This window comes from Manis pentadactyla, chromosome 3, assembly GCF_030020395.1.
Source record: "Manis pentadactyla isolate mManPen7 chromosome 3, mManPen7.hap1, whole genome shotgun sequence".
NCBI lineage: Eukaryota > Metazoa > Chordata > Mammalia > Pholidota > Manidae > Manis > Manis pentadactyla.
The window spans coordinates 64,818,740-64,836,321 of NC_080021.1; positions in this window are offsets into that span (position 1 = coordinate 64,818,740).

Here is a 17,582-nt window from a genome sequence, read left to right on the forward strand (position 1 = left end):
AATGAATATTGGAATCCTAGGCAGATCTGAGTCCCATCTCTGTTATGTATTTGTGCCGTGAAATAATGGGGAAATTTTGCTAATACATTACCTGTCTAAATTATTACTGGGCTAAATTATTTATAGGTATTAGCTAGTTTAATCCTTGTAATAGCTCTTTCAGTTAGATACTATTGTTATTATCCCTCTTAATAAAGAAAGTAACTGAACTAGAAAAAATTTAAATTATTTGCCCAAGATCACATTGTTAGGATTGGAAGTTGACCTAAGGCAATGTGATCTTAAAATTTTAGGCTCTATTCCCTCTACCTCACCCCACATTGATAATATCTTTCTGCCTATTTCTCACCAGATTGTCTAAAGTTCATGTGGGAAAATACTGTATAAAATGTTATTTTTAATTTTTAGGATGGAAATCTGGTTAAGATAATGTGGGAGTTGCCAAACACAATTTACCTAAAGAAGAGAAAAGGGGAGAAAAACAAAGAAAAGGAAACAAAAGAAAAGAATTTGTTGCTGGTCTTAAAGGTGGATGGAGGTAGGACATGCACCTTTTATTTTTTCCAGAAGATGTATCAATGCTGATCCACCCACACCACTCACTAGCTATCTACATGGCATTTGTCTGAGATTGATCTGACAAGGCTGGGCACATCTGGGATGAGGCATGTTGTCACTGACTAGGATAAAAGTTTTTGGACTTACATAGGGAAGGTACCAGTATGGATCATGATCCACCCAGAAGGACAAAACAATTCCAGATCGTGAACATACCACCAGCACTGTGGATCAGAAAGCTTCTGGACCTCTCAGAATAAGCAAATTCTGGGGCTCTTAAAATAATCTGGGCTTTGGATAAGTAGGAAATGGAATAATCTCTAATAACAGAAGAAGTGCACCCAGTCACAAGTGGAAGAGCCTTCTTTGCAAAATACAAGGGCATTATTCTCAGCCCCAGATTTCACATCATTATAAGCAAACAATGGATATTAAAGATGTAACATGCCCCTCCTGGCCAGGCAAAGACCTTGTCTGTCAGAACAAGATCACAGCCACAACAAACAAAATTAAATTAGCTGCCCACAATCTCTTCTGAAAAACTTCCATGTGGACCCAGGTCTCAACAAAGCAATTGGGTTTAAACTGTACCAGATACAGTGCCTTTGTTCCCTTCTGAGAATGAAGGCTGATCTGACAGTACATTCAGCAGTGACCTACTTCCAAAAGGACCATTAATTCTCACAATCATGGAAAAATAATGCTGCCATTATTTCTTGGTCTTCCATGCAGTTGGCACCTTTGCACCTTCAAAACCTTTGCAGTATAAGTAGGAATATATTTATTGTAATAAATATAAAATTAGGGCTTTTTAAAAACACCCTACCATTATATATTCACTAAAATTATATCCAAAATTTAACAGTAATTATTGAAATATATTTAGTATTAAACATGAATAGATGTAACTAGTGATAATTGATAAACACAGATGAGAAGATATACAAACCCCAAAATAAGCACAGTTTCCTTAAAATATACTACAGAAATGAATGATATTTTTTCAACAATGCCAACCTTCAGATTGCTCAGTTACTAGCAGATTGTCAGTTTATGAAATTGAATATGTATGTTAATTATGATGTATATTCACTATTTTACTTAATATTATGTCATATATATACATGACATAATATATTATGTCATTTACATATAGTATTTGAAGTTAAATATTGTCAGTGTGCATTTTAGGTCTTTGGTTCTATTTATTAATCTAATCATTTTCAATAAAAAAATGAAGACTTGTCCCAATAAACACAGGTATATATTTGAGAACACAAGTGCAAGTGATTTTGACTGAAATTTTCAATATAGAAGTGAAAATTTTGAAATGACTGTTTCTTACCCCTTCCCACCACCACTTCTACTCTATGCATAACTAAACCAGGCCTAACCAGAATTTAGAATCTGTTGTATTTCATAGTTGATTTAACTAATCACATTGCTCATAGTGATAATCAGGTATGGGAAGGGAGAATCAAAGAAGAAAATTCAGCCTGTTAAAAGAGTCTAACTAGCACGAAAGCAATCTGATTGAACTTTCTGCTCCTGCCACCAAAGAAGTCCCCAAACTGCCCCACAGTTGACCAGTTCATGTGGCACTGGATTGACAAAAACATGAGAGTCATTAAAGAAGCAAATCTTCATAAGCCTGAACTTAGCCATGACTCACCCTATCATGTTCCTGTCCACCACATAAGAAAGTGAGTGCAATAGAAAACTAAACTCCCCTGAGAACAGCAACAAAGGTCAAAACCACATCCCTTCTGTGGTTAATGCTAATTGGAAGGAGGGTTGAAATTTCACCTGCACTAGAGAATTTCTCTTGTTTCCTCTTTCACTGCTTGTATTTCCCTCCAAAACTAGCCCCTGACATTAGCCAGGAGTGTATCACTGGTACCAGGTGGAGTTAGTGAGTTCCAGTACACACAGAGAGGAGTGTCATTCTCATACTGATTTGAAATTACTGGATTGAAAAACTGCCTTTGATAACAATTGCCACAAAAGACATTTAGTATACACCCCATCATAGTCTCTGTTATAAATTGCATTAATTTAAAACATTTCAAATACTTTTATTCCTATGAGAATAAGTCCAGCATACTGTAAAAGATCATTTGTAAATTTGAAGGGCACCATATAGGATGTCATGAAATTATTGTTTGGAGAAAAATGTGAACCTATTAGGTCAAGAAAGTTCCCAGACATAAGACGTTCAATATAGTGCCAGGTTATTGGCTTACGTAATTTCCTATATAGTCTTTGGCACTTACCAATAGTTGTAGAACTAGAAACTAATATAAAAAAAAAAAGAAAAAGTTAACATAAAAGCATAGAGGATAAATTGAATTAGTTGAATAGTGAATGCTGAGAAAGAAACACTTTGCTGTCTCTTTGCAAACTCTCCAGTTTATTCCCTGAAGCATAAGATTTGAGTGCCCATAGACAATATTATTGTTTGGCTTGTGGAGCTATAAAGTACTCCTGGCATCTCCATTTGAAAAATGTGGCTGTTGACATTTAAATGACTCTCAAGATTTGACCTGGAAAATTACAGTCGATTCTGTATACTTTATTACCAGAAGAATGTGGCCCGATTAGAGAGAATTTAGAAGAAAATAACACAAATGATTAAAGAGAAAATCAGAAAGAGGAACAATAAAACTGTACTATTAGAGTGAATGATGAGGAAATAGAAATCCTGTATCTAACGAATGATGACATAAGTATGAATGGAGGTAACACTGAGATTATATTCAGTAACTTAAGTAAAAGGTATTAAAGATATCCATTTTGAAGATAAACAGTCTTCAAAGTATCAAGTAGAGTAAGCCCCTCTTTAGAATAAAGCACAGCAAAACAAAATAAAAAAGAAAGTTAGCCGGGGTGTGCATTACTGGTACCAGTTGGAGTTAATGAGTTACAGTACACACAGAGAGGAGTGTCATTCTCATACTGGGATGTAACTTGCTCATGATAGAGTGACTTTTCTCATACTCTTAAAAAAATGTGCATCAGAACTTTTTTCCTGATAATACTTGCTGATGTAATGAGCACATAAGAAATGTGGTGCTTTTTTTGATCATTTCAATAAGATACATGATAGTAGTCATGATGTATCTTCATACATGATATATCTTGAGGCCTCATTTATGTTGAAAATATATAGTTACATCAAGTAAACATTAATACTTACACTAATTGCTGTGTCCTAAAATTATTTATGATTTAGAGAATTAAAATTCTAATGTCTTTTTCTAAATGAAAAGTTACTTGACTATCTCACAGTAAATTATTTCTGTACAAAGTCCTGCAGTTTTTCTTTAAGAAATTTGTGGATTTAGTGAAAGTTTCAGTTTTCCTATTTGATATTCCTCCCCTATTTCCTTCACACTTTTACACTTCATGAGCAATTTTATATTTATCACAGCAAGAGTAGCATAAATATGTAATAATGTCCACAGCAAGTTGGGTTACCTCTTAGAAAGTTGCATGGAAATGATAAAACTGGGAAAGCCAGAGTCAGGGTTAACCACATCCTCATTCCTGCCTTTTGCTTCCTTGGTGACCAGCACTGCCCCATAGGACTTTCATCTACGTGTGGATGAGTCCCACAACCTCATTTTTGCAATTAGTGTCACATTTCTAACTGTCTACTGGATCTTTCCACTTGGATATTCTGCCATCACCTCAAGTTAATTCATCTGAAATAGATCCTCCCCTTGACCACCAGGCCTATTAATGGTACCACTATTGTTTTCATTGTCCTACATCAAAACTCTGGCAACCATCTTAACTCATTGCTTGCCCCTTCCCACATTCCATTACTTACCAAATCCCACCAACGTTTTGTTCATAATTTCTCCTAACCTAATCTTGTGCAAGCACACACATGCACACATGCACACACACATACACACTGCCTCATACCTTGCCCCATGCCCAGAGTTCCCTGTAGTATGAACTCTCTCCCATTCTCACCTTCCCAAAACATGACTATCATCCCATTACACCTGGTTTAAAAATGATTTCCTTCAGCCTGTGGAGTAAAGCTCCAACCCCTTAGCCTGAGGTTCAAACCTTTCCATCATTGCCCCCACATATGCCTGCAGTCAGGAGACTAAGAGACTTGACTTTTCCAGTTCCACACTGTCCACCATATTCTTTTCTTGAAATACCTTTTCCTTCCTTCTCTATCAATAAAAATTCTGAAAAATGCCACTTAAATCCCACTTACTCCCTGAAGCCTTCCTTGACTACTATAAGCAGAAGAGGTTTTGTTCTCTCATAAACTATATTTCTGCTACTCATTTATCCTAGAAAATGGTAGCATTTAGAATAGATATACTTTCATCTATCATTTTATTGGATTTCTAATATAACACATTATATGTATTAAATGCTATCTCATAATTACTTTTCAAAGAGAGTGTCAAAGGTTATCTGCTTCTTTAGATGATCTTGAGAGAAATTTGGTAAAGAAAAAATTAGAAACCACTAGCTTTGAAATTATAGTAATCTGTAAAGTTCAAAATGAGTTCAAGACATTGCTATGAGAATGAGCAAATTACTTAGCTTCTCTAAGCCTCAGGTTTATTTTTTGTAAAAAAGAATAGAATATACATATATAAAAAGGTTGTTTTAAAGGTTAATGAAGATAATATACCAACCACAGAGGGCACTCAATAAGTGTGAGTTGTTCTTTTCCCTTGTGTGTCCTCTAAGAGGCTTACTCACAGTGGGAACTCAGTAAAAATTAACTGATAACAAAAATGTTTATGACAATTTAAATTTTTAACATTTCTTAGGAAAGAAGTTGCTCAGTTTTACTAGAGTCGAAGAGCATACCAGAGACTAGAGTGTAATAGGGTTGATAATGTAGGTTGGTGCAAGACTGGGGAAAACCTTGATTGTTGGGCTATGGACCGTTTTTCTCACTTATCTGAAATAAACCATGCTGAAACACTTGACCCTAGAGTCATGTGAACTGTTGCTTTCTTTTAAGTTTACTTCCATTTTAATATGTAGTAAGTAACCAGAGGGGGTAAATGAGTCGGTGCTAGATATTTGCAAAAGCATATACTTGGTTTCAAAAGGCTGGGCTAACATCCTGGCTTTAATGATGAATAGCTGTGTGAGCCTTGGCAAATCTCTTTACCTCTCTCACCCTCTGTTTTCTCATTTGTAAAACAGAATTAATAATTCCCTTATTATGGAATTTCTTTGAGGATTTAATGTGATTAAGTATATGCAATATAATTAATAAAATGCAGTACCACATGAATGTAAAATACTAAAAATAACATATAAGGGCTATTTCATAGTGTACAGTATTATCAGTTAGATTTGGTAAGATATACCATATGGTTTGTAACTCCGCACCAAAAAAAATTAAGATGCAGGTCTATTTTAACTTTAAAAAATTAACAATATGGTCTGTGTTTATGGTGGAATGGGAATTTAGCAATTAAGTAATAGTGGTTAGATTCCCACCTTAGAGGAGGGCTGCAGCAACAAAGAAAATAACGGTACTAAACACAGTGATCCCAGTGAGATGGGTCCTTCAACTATTATTTATCCTTCTCTTTCTGCCAGTGCTGCCAGATTTTAAAAGCAGGCTGAAATCCCATAAAATGAAGTAATGTAATTTGACTGTTTACTAAATGTATAAGACAACATCGACTACTGGAAAAAAGTAATAGCATTACATCAAGTTAAAACTAAAGCCAGTAGGCAGAAAATTCAATAGAATGTTGCAAAACAAAAGCATGCATTTTGTTTTTGAGCCCTAAGGACCAGCAAAGGAATGGTAGCAAAGAAGCCCTCATGGGTAAACATTGCCTTGTGTTTCTATACTCAGGGATGGGAACAGTTGACAATAGCACCCTAGCTGGTTGTGTTGCTGGGATGTTGGATGCAAAGTAATCAGGTCCCAAATTTTGTATGGCACTAAAGAGCAAAGATAATTCAATACAAATTCAGAAATCAGTCACCTGAAACTACCCACAAACTGTAAACAGGATTAAGGAACAAGTAATATTGTTTCTGTTTCTTGATATCATTTGGAGGCATTAATCATTGGCTTTCTGGTTGTAGAAAAGATTATGTTTCTTTGGTAACAATAAGTAACACAAAAGCTGCAATGTATAAATAAATAAGCTTATGAATAATGTCTGGATTGTGATGTCTATTATGTACATGGAATATTTAAAGGACAACTCAACTCAGTTAACATCATCACTGGCCTTCTTTTTACTGAAAATGAACTGAGAGCCATAGGACATGAAAATTTACCCCAAATTCTAGCTTTTATTATGCATTTCAATTATTTCTGGTTGGTATTTAAGCCTTTGGGTTTGGTGGTCTTCCCATTTAACATTAAAAAAATGAAAAATCAAATCACATATAATCTTTAATTAAAATTGTAGTATCAAAAGATATTGAGCAGCCTCCTCTGATAACATCAGCCTTAACAGTACTTTTATCTTTATAGTTAATGATTAGCTTCATGGTATTTAATGCTTTTTTATATTAAGATCTATAGTACTTAACTAGGCAAGCACAACTTCACTGTTTCTAAGTTACAACATAGTATAAAAAGAAACAAGTATCCACATAAGATTCAAACTCATTATTAGAATAGGTATGGAAGATCTTGTCTTAATAATTCAATATGTATGGCCAATTAGTGGCAGAATTCTGAAGTTTGTGAGAATTAGTCATATTTAAATACCATAACCAATCTTTAGATTTATTAACAGAACAGATGTCTTTAAGTTTGAAGCTTTATCTCTGATTGCAAATATAAGGGGAAAGGCCACCTTGAATTTCTTAGGTTTTCAATAGGTATGTCCTATTCAATAGGTATCTTATTTTAAGTATACGTGCTGAATTCCTAAGAGTTTTCAAGGGAAATGAAACAAGAATCAGGCTATTAGACTTCTCACTGCAAAAAGTCTTAAGATTTCCAAGTAAAAACTATTTTCAACCTAAAGTTCTATACATGGCTAAACTATCAATAAAATTTGACAAAATTATGAGATTTTTAGACTTTCAGGAACTCAAAATATTTTCTTATCATTGATCATTTGAAAAATATTCAAAGTAGCTTATTTTATTTTTTCCAAGTTACTGTAATTTTTATTATTGTAAAACATACATAACATAAAATTTATGATTTTAACCATTTTTAAGTATACAGTTAAATGGCATTAAATACATTCAGTTGTGCAGCCATCACTGTTATCCATCTCCAGAAATTTTTCATCATCCCAAATTGAAACTCTGTACATGTTAAACAATAATTACTCATTACTCCATTTTGGGACCCTGGTAACTGCTATTCTACTTTATATCTCTATGAATTTGACTATTCCAGATACCTCATATAGTGGAACCATACAATATTTGACCTGTGTCTTAATGGCTGAATAATATTCCATTGTGTGTGTGTGTGTATACTACATTTTATTTATCAACTCATCTGTCAATAGACATTTGGGTTGTTTCTACATTTTGGTTATTATGAATAATGCTGCTGTGAACATTGCTATACAAATGTCTGAGTCCCTGCTTTTAACCCTTCTAGATAATACCCAGCAGTGGAATTTCTGGATCATATGATAATTCTATGTTTAATTCTCTGAGGAACTGTTTTCCACAGCATCTGAACTATATTCCATTCCCACCAGTGAAGCACAAGTTTCCAATTTCTCCACATCTTCACCAACACATTATTTTGTTTGTTTGTTTGTTTTTTATAGTACCCATCCTAATGTGTGTGAAGTGCTCACATTGTGGTTTTGATTTTCATTTCCCTGATGATTAGCGAAGCTGAGCATATCTTCACATGTTTATTGGCCATTTGTATATCTTCTCTGGAGAAATGTATATTCAAGTCCTTTGCCTGTTTTTTAATTGGGTTGCTTTCTGTAGTTAAGTTGTAGGAGTTCTTTATTCTGGATATTAATACCTTATCAGATGACTTGCAAATACTTTCTACCATTCTATGGGTTACCTTTTAAATCTGTTGATAGTGTCCTTTCATGTTGAAAGTTTCTGTTTTTGAGGAAGTCTAGTTCATCTATTTTTTCTTTTATTGCCTGTGTTGTATTGTCTTACCCAAGAAATCATTCCCAAGTCCAACACGATGAAGCTTTCCCTATATGTTTTCTTCTCTGAATTTTATAGTTTCAGCTCTTATAGTTTAGATCTTTGATCTATTTTAAGTTAATTTTTGTATGTGGTATAAGGTAAGGGTCCAATTCATTCTCTAGCACGTGGATATCCAGTTTTCTAGCACCATTAGTTGAAAAGACTATTCTTCATTCAATGATCTTGTTAAAAATCATTTAACCACATATGTGAGGGTTTATTTCTGAGCTCTATTCTATTCTGTTGGCCTGTATGTCTATTTTTATGATGCTCATCAATTCTTAAATGGTTACTTTAAAAAGTATTCCAACTAAACCAAAAAAAAGGACAAGATAAGCTTTAGGCAGCAGAAGTGCCAAACCAGAACAGTGGTATACAAACCCCAAGTGGTAGTTTTACTGAGACATAAAGACTAACCTGTCCAAATATGCACAGAGGGGTCAGAAGTTTCCCAAATGCAGGTCATAGGGGTAGAAGGCAATTCAATTGATTAGATAGAATGAGAGTTTTGATAAGCTTGAGGATATAGTAAAGACATGTGGTGGAGCAGAGAAAGGAAGATCTTTTTGTACCTGATTGTAGGAATGTTTCCTTTGAATGGTGCAATGATTGTGACATTAGATCTGTAGAAGCAGAAATGTAATCCAATCACTTGGCTCTGCAGGAAATAAAGTTTATATATTCATGATATTGTAAACTTTGAATTATTTAGTGAACTTTCAATTAAAAAATTAACCCATGAACAAATCAGAGACCCAATTGTATTACAAGAAAGAATTCAAAGGTTGCTGCCCTGATAATATAAAAGGTACAAAATTAAGAGACAGAGTTGGAGTTGAAGAGATGGAAATTAAGCTGGTGTATCAATATCTTGATCATTTATGGTGGAGGTCAAGAGATACTGGCTGTGGTTTTTGGGCTAGGAAGTAGAGATTTAGCAAGCTGTTTAATACTACAGAAGTATCCAATAAAAGAAGTATGAATAGTGATATACCATGGGAAGGTAAGGAAAAAATGAAGGTGGAGTAGGGAGGGAAAGATGAGATAAGCTCTCATCTCCCAGTAGGGAGTCAGTAGACACTCTCTCAAAAAGTTGTAAAACACTAATGAGCAACAAGCACTAGTGAGCAAGTTAAGAGACTGTTTAGGCATCCCAAAGGAACTAGAAACTAACATTTTTAAAGGGTTGCCTCTAAAGAGCAAACTAGTGGGTTGGAAAGAAGAGTAGTAGACTCTTCATTATAAGACCTTCTGTTTGATTTTTCAATGACATGTATACCTTGTTTTGACATGTTTTGATAGTACAAAAGAAAATACAAATGCACTGCCAAAGAAGAAGAAAATAGGTGATCAAATGAGAATTCATAAATCAGAATAAAATGGGGTACTGATTGGATTACAAAATAATATTTGATTTACTAAGGATTCATGATGGGTATCTTTAAATATTGAGGGTGCCACCTGCATTTCATTGCTAGTCCTAGATCATAACCTGCTGGATGCAGAAGGTCTTCAAGCTAAAGTGATAGAAGTAGGGCTATTCAAGATTCATCTTAAAGCATGTCTGAAGTTAAAATGTATATCATTTGGTTAAATAATCTTCTTTAAAAATTCAATTCATTAATAGCATATTTATAAAGTGAAGGAATATAAAAATGCTGATATTATGTCTGAGTCTATAAACACAGCAAAGTTTCATTGATCCAGAACCTGAGTATCTGACACCTTGACCTACCTTGGAAAATGCCCTGTCTCAGTATTTTACCAAGACAGCTTCTCATCCCTATCCTGTTAGATATTTTAATAGATAATAATGTTAATATATACACAAATCCCTAATTTTTAGGAGATTTGCCATTCTTCATGCACAGAACTTCTAAAAAGAGTATATAGAAAGGGTGTGTAACAGCATCAAGGGAAGAGAGACAAAAAAACACAGAACAATAAAGCAGGCACAGAGCTTTTAAAAACAGCACTTAGAGGCCATTTAGTTTGCTGACAAACTGCGCCACAGACCAGAAACCCCAGACAGTAGTGCAGCTTCTCCATCTCTGTGACTAATGACAAATCACTGCCTATGTTATCATGACTCTCAGATCTAGATTTCTAACTCAGACCATTCTTCTGCACTCCAGACTTAATTATTCAACTATCCACCCAATGTCTTCAGCTGGATATTCCACAGGGGCTTGAATTCCTCATCCTCATGCTTCTCTGGAGGCTGCCGCTCCTCCTGATTTCCTGTCTCAGTGGTGCAATTTCCAAGCATTAATCTATGTTCTATATAATAATGGTTCTATACACATTTCTGCTACTCACATCGCTTTTCTCTCTTGCACAGATCCCAAGCTGTGGGAAATGCCTGGCAAATACCTTCTCATTTACAGGACTCAGTAGCAGAACCTTACATGCTGAAGTATTTCCTGTCCTTCTTGGGTCTCTAGAGGTGGCATTATGTATTCAGTTTAGACAGACATTTCTTGCAGTGCCTGTTAACACTTCACTGCTCAAATTCTTTCACTCAACAGTAAGTTCCTTGAGAGTACAATGTATTGTAATTGACATTGTCACTTATTCCCAGGCCCTCACTCTCTGCCCCATAAATATTTACTGAGCAAATAAGTGAGTTATATAGAAAATATATAATTATTTTTAGTAAGAGAAAAAAATACTAACAGCTAATTCTCAGAGGAAAAAACACAAACACAAATGCCCATCCAGTAAACATAGGGAAGATGCTCAAATTTACAAGTTATTAGGGAATACAAAAACAAAAACAAAAACAAACAAAACACCCCTCATAATTTAGGATGCCAAAAATGGAAAAGATTGATAACTTGTACCACTGACCAGGAAACATGGAACTGAAATTTTCATAACAATTGATAGGAATATAAAATATTACGACTGTTATTGCAAGCAATTTGGTAGTACTTATTAAAACATAAAATGTATATATTCTTTGACCCAGAAATCCCACTTCTGGAAATTTATCTAATTAAAATAAAAATGCAGCAATTTGTTAGAGAATTGTTTGGGTATCAATTTCTCCCCAGACAAGCAACAAACAAGGAAACAAAAACACTCATGGAAATCTAATCAGCATGGCAGTCAGTGGATAAAAATATGATACACTGTGGAAAAATACAAAAAATGAAGTAAATTTACATGTGTTGACTTGGAAGAAATTGTCTACAATATACTATCAAAGAGTAAGCTCCAGAATAAAAAATAAATGTATATATATTCTTGCACAGGCACAAGAAAAATATGGAAAAATAAAATTGCCAGAGAGGGATAGAAGAATGATTTTGCTTTATATACTTAGAAATTATCTGAATTGTTTTTTAATGCTTAAAATTGGTAACTTTAATATATGGAAAAGTACTGAAAATATAACTGACACCTATCTACCCATAACTAGATATATCAAATATCAATATTTTGACATATTTGCCCCAGCTCTCTTTTTATAAAAATGTAATGTGTCATAGATAGAGCTAAAGTCATTTTGCCCACATCCCTGTTCCCACTCTCCCTCCCACTCTCCCCAGAGGTAACCACTCTCTTAAAGTGAGGAGGAAATCGTTCCTGTGCATCTTAATGTGGTATGAATCTTAATGTGCAGATGAATTCTTCCTGTGTTTAACTGAGATCTCTCTATGTGTGTTAAAAGTACATAAATGGTATCTTTTTGAATTGAAGTATCATTGATATACAATCTTATATTGGTTTCATAAGTGGTATCTTTTTTACCTATCACTCTGCTATTCATTGTTTTATACTCAACATTCCTTTCCAGCATTATCTATGTTGATGCAGCTATTTCGTTTTAGTGGTGTATAATGTTCTATTGTTTTAGTTTACCACAATTTATTTATTCTGGTATTGCTGGAGATGAATGATGAATTGAATATTGTTGTCTGTATCTCCTTGCATACATGTGCCAGAATCTCTCTAAGTTATGTAGCTGGAAGTGGATTTGTAGGATCCTAGAGCATTTCTGTTGGATTGGTCAAGTTTTATCTATTCCCCATCTCCTTAACCCTCGACTGGTTTAGCATTACAGATTCTTTTCTTATTTATTTAGCAATTGTCCTTACATTTTTAACATGCAGCCTTGACTCTAAAGAGCTAATAATAATCAACAGGTCTGACTTCATCTTGAATGTAGAAGCATTTTAGAACACTTGGACTTGGGTTACAGCTCTGTCTTCCATATCATGGCTGTGAAATATTTCAGTTTCATTCTTACTCCAAATTAGTCTTTGCTCTTGTTTTTACACTTAATGTCTATTTATATTTACCCAGACATTTTCTAATGCTTTTGTTCATCCCTGTTTCTTCCATGCAATTTACTTCTTTAAAGTATATCTATTAGTATTGTAAAAAATATTTACCTAAAAATGTATTTGTCCTTTATCTAATTCTGAAATAATAGCTTAGATACTTAGAAAATTCAAGGATGACAGCTAGTTTCTCTCAGTAGTTTGACTATATCCTCATAGTAAATTTAGCCTCCATTGTTGTCCTTGAGAAGGTAGCTCTCAGTATAAATGTTCCTTTGTTGATAATCTAGCATTCATCTCTGGATGATTTTTAACATTCTTCTCATTGGTTTTGATGTTTCATATGTTTACTATGATGTTTTTCAGGTCTGAATTTATTTCTATTCATTCTAACTAGACTAGGATTTCTGTCTTATCTATATTCTGAAACTTCATCAGTTATCATGTTTCTTAATATTCCTATTCTTTATACACTCTCCTTGATTCTTGCCTTCTTGTCTCTTAACAGCTGTTTCTTATCAATCTGTTTTTCTCACTGTGTTGCACTGCAATAAATATCAGATTGATGTTTTAGTTTACTAATTCTCTTCCACTGTGTCTCATCTTCAGTCTACTTTATATATAAAATAATTGAATTTTCATATCTAAATTTTTTTGTTAAGAAAATATGCTTTATTTTCTTATAATATCTTTTTTAAAATAATGTATCTGTTTAAAAAATATCATTAACATTATAAATATAATTACTTTTGTGACTATATATACCAACATTCTGAAAGTCTAACCTGGCTCTTTTTTCTTCCTGTAGACTATTGCGTAAACTGAATCATTTCCTGTACATGTTATAACTTTGAAAGGTAAGTTTATCCTCAGTGGGGATCATTTCTCTGTGAGAACCCCTTGTACCTTGGAGTGGTGCTTGCTGCCGAGTGGTCATGCAGTTGCTTCTGCCTGGTACCCCAGGTTTTCACTTGTCAGGACTAGTTTGGGACATTAATGTTTTTATTGTGATAGTTCCCTTACTGTGCATTTGGTAAGATCCACTCATTCATAGTTCAGCCTTTTTTATTTCCTGCTTTACCCACAGCTTCTTATCACTTCCACAGATACAGGTATTGGCAGATAAAGGTTTTCAAGTTCACCTTCTTTTTGAGGAGGCAGCCTTTCCAAAGTTCAGTTTTATGCAGTTATCTCATTCCAACTGCATACCCTGAATAGATGGGGCCTGCAAAGTAACACCCACTGTCCTGGCATGGAGACTGGAACCCTAGCTCCTACACCCTCCAGTCGGTCTCTGAGTCCCTGTCCCTCCAGGATGCTGCAACTTCAGCTTGTCAGTCCACAGCTCCGCTCTTCATTTCCCCTTTTAGGGAAACATTTTAGCACCAGGGACTTTCCTTCCCATTCTTTCTAGCTCAGTCTTGTGTTTTTTTTTCAAATTTGTTTATATTTCATCCCTTGTTTCTATGAATTTATAATAATGAAGTTTCTTTATTAGTTTAGTCTACAAAGTGCCAAAATGAGTTTCCCCATATAGTTTGAAATGTTCCAAGGAACAGTTATCAGAGTTGTAACTCAAAGGATAAATTTTAAAATGTAAGCTTAACAAAATAGGGATATTTCATATGTAGTAATATCTCTTCAAAATTAATACAATTTTCAAAGTTTTGAACCTTTAGGTACTGCCCCCTGAGCCCTCTGGAAGATTCAGTTATTCACAATAATGTGGGCTGTGGATACTCTAGCATCTATCATACATCTATTTGAAAAATTCATGAGTAACACTTGATGATATAATATGTTTGTTGTCTACATCTACATATATGTAGGGACTTATTTATAAAGACAGGATCTTAATTCAGTGAGGAGAGGATGGTGTATTCAGTAATGGTAATGATATAACTAGTTGCCTTTTTGTGAAGAAAAAATAAATTCACACCTTTGAGAAAGCAAATTGCAGATAGATTTGAAGCTAACTTAAAAATTATAGCAGACCATCTCTTTGACATCAGATTAGAGAAGGCTTTGTAAAGCAAGAAATATCAAGAATATCTCGCATACATATCAATAAGAAAAGGCAAAAAAACAAATAGGAAAATAGGCAAAGGATGTGAACAGAACATTTCAGAGAACTGAAAGCCCCAATCACCAATAACCATATTAAAAATAATTCTTATCTCTTGACATGTAAAAACCGTAAGCTGAAGAGATCCCTTCTGTCATGCACAATTATAAATTTACATACGTAAATATAGGATTTATAACTACAATTGCAAAGATGCTGTCCATTTTTAGGAGATTTGGACAAAATAAAATTAATGAGAACTCCTGTGTTTGTACAAGACACACCTGTAGCAATACTACAAAAAAAAACAGGGTATCTGTGTGTGAAGTCACATGTTTTATATGTCTCACTATGAAGAAAAAAAATTATTTGCAGTCTTCTGGAGGAAAGAATTTATTATCTTTCTGCTTTCTGTGTGGAAGATGATTTTTTAAAATAGTTATCATATGAAGAAGGAATGTATTACAAGTATGTAGCCAGTAATGTAGAAAAATACTGTCAAAGTGGGTAAGGCAATTAATAATAATTTTATGCTTTTTAAAAAAATTATGTAATGATTTTGCTATTTGTCAACTTTAACGTTTTAGAACTTACTGTGAACTCAAACTGTCTCCCGGGTTCAGTCAGGGCCGGGGGGCCTCACTGTAATAACTAGGCCCCCAACATGGCCCTCTTTAGGGCTGCCAACTCCTGAGGTCTCACTGTGACTCGCCTCTAGTCTCAGTCCTCAGATGCAGGATCTCTGTTCCCCAGGCTGTGGTGGCTCCGGCAAGGTTGGCTCTGCACATGAAGGTTGATTCTTCCCACACAGGCTGAGAGTGTGGCCTGGGAGAAGCCCCCAAGCTTCCTCAGCACTGCCCCTTCGCCGGACCAGCCACATCAGGGGGAGTCCCTTCCTCAGCCTTTGGCTTCCTTCCCACTCTGGGGCTTCGACCCAGAAAGGCGGGGTGAGAACACACCCATCCCACAGACCAGCCTCTCCTACCTCAGCCCCTTTTTCTGTTCCAAGCCTGTCTTGTTGATGTGGACTCCCAGCTTCCTCTCTGCAGCTAACCCCCACTTCCTGCGGCGACATTCTATTGCCCCCTGTCTCTAAGGCAGTCCTGATGGAATGGTTGCCAGGGAAAAGGTATTTTCTTGAGGAAAAATGAAAAACACCTCCTTTTAATATTTGCAAACTATTATTCTAGTTATATTGGGTTTCAGTAAACAAATCCCACACTGTCACTACTGAAGGAAGTAAGTAAATAAGTAGGGGACATAAAAGCTCTTTCTAAATATTTAAAGAGACACTGTGCTGAAGAGAAATTGAACTTGGTTTGCATCGTCCTGAACGTTCAAACTGAGACTGAAGGGAAGACTTTACAGAGAAGGTACTTATAATTCAAAGTTTAAAATTAATATTTTTGCATACATTTTATTTATATGAGAAAGTTTATCCTTAAACAGATTTTACAATAAATCAATTCAGAGGGCTATTTCAACATAGACTACAGTTTTTTGTAAACAGATGATCAAGTCACGTGATAGATAGTACTGTTGATAGAAAGATGAAGGAGATGATGGTAAGAACCTGGCTACCTGAAGATACTGGGATTCTTCCTTTCTTTGTCTCCTTTCCCTCACTTCCCCTTCCCAGTTGCCTCTCCTACTTACATCTCACTAAGCCCATATTCTCCCCATACACTTGATAGAGGTTGGACCTATATAAGAAGACAAAGATAGCAGTTGTCTGAGCATAGAGGCCATCTCAGATTGTGACAAAATTGGGACAATCACCCTTCACCCTTGCTTTCTGTGAAGTGCTGCTGTGGCAGCTCCAGGTGGCAAAGATACATGAGCAGCGGGTAGTTTCCACTGGCTGGTGTATTAAATAAAGACCAAATGATCATGTCCATATACAATCTAGTGTCAGCTTTCTGGTAGTGTCAGCCAAGGTCGGAGAAGTTCCCTTCCACCTCATAATATATTTTAACTTCTCATAGCTTCTTTCTCCTTCTAGACTAGTTGTGGTGTTAAATTTAATAAAAGGTCTTCAGTATAGCAATGTGGTGAGGGGACACACTGAAAGTTATTCTAAGTCCTGAAGCTTGTATATGATGGCCTGGCCCAGCCCATGGCCATCTTCTCCATGGGGAAAAAACTGAGGGTAGTAGTTGCCTCCCTTTTCAGATTGATGAACAGCTACTCTTTCTTCCTGTTTGTCTGGACACTCCTACCATTAAATTATTTCCCTGTGATAAGCCACAGATGTTGGACATTATTTCTAGTTAAAATATACAGTATGTGTTACCTCTTTGGAATGAAGGTTGGGACGGAGCCTTCTCTGGGACAGATCAGTTTTGTTAGAGGGTGAGGTGATCCAGTCCTGAGGAATGAGATGCTGACCAGGTAATGCCAGAATGAGGGGAGGAGTAAGTACTTAGACACTAGAGGGGGTGTCTTGTTGGTGAGGGAGGCAGAGAGCTTGGAACATCATTAAAGGGAGTCCGAAGGGTTATGTTTGTGAGGAAAGG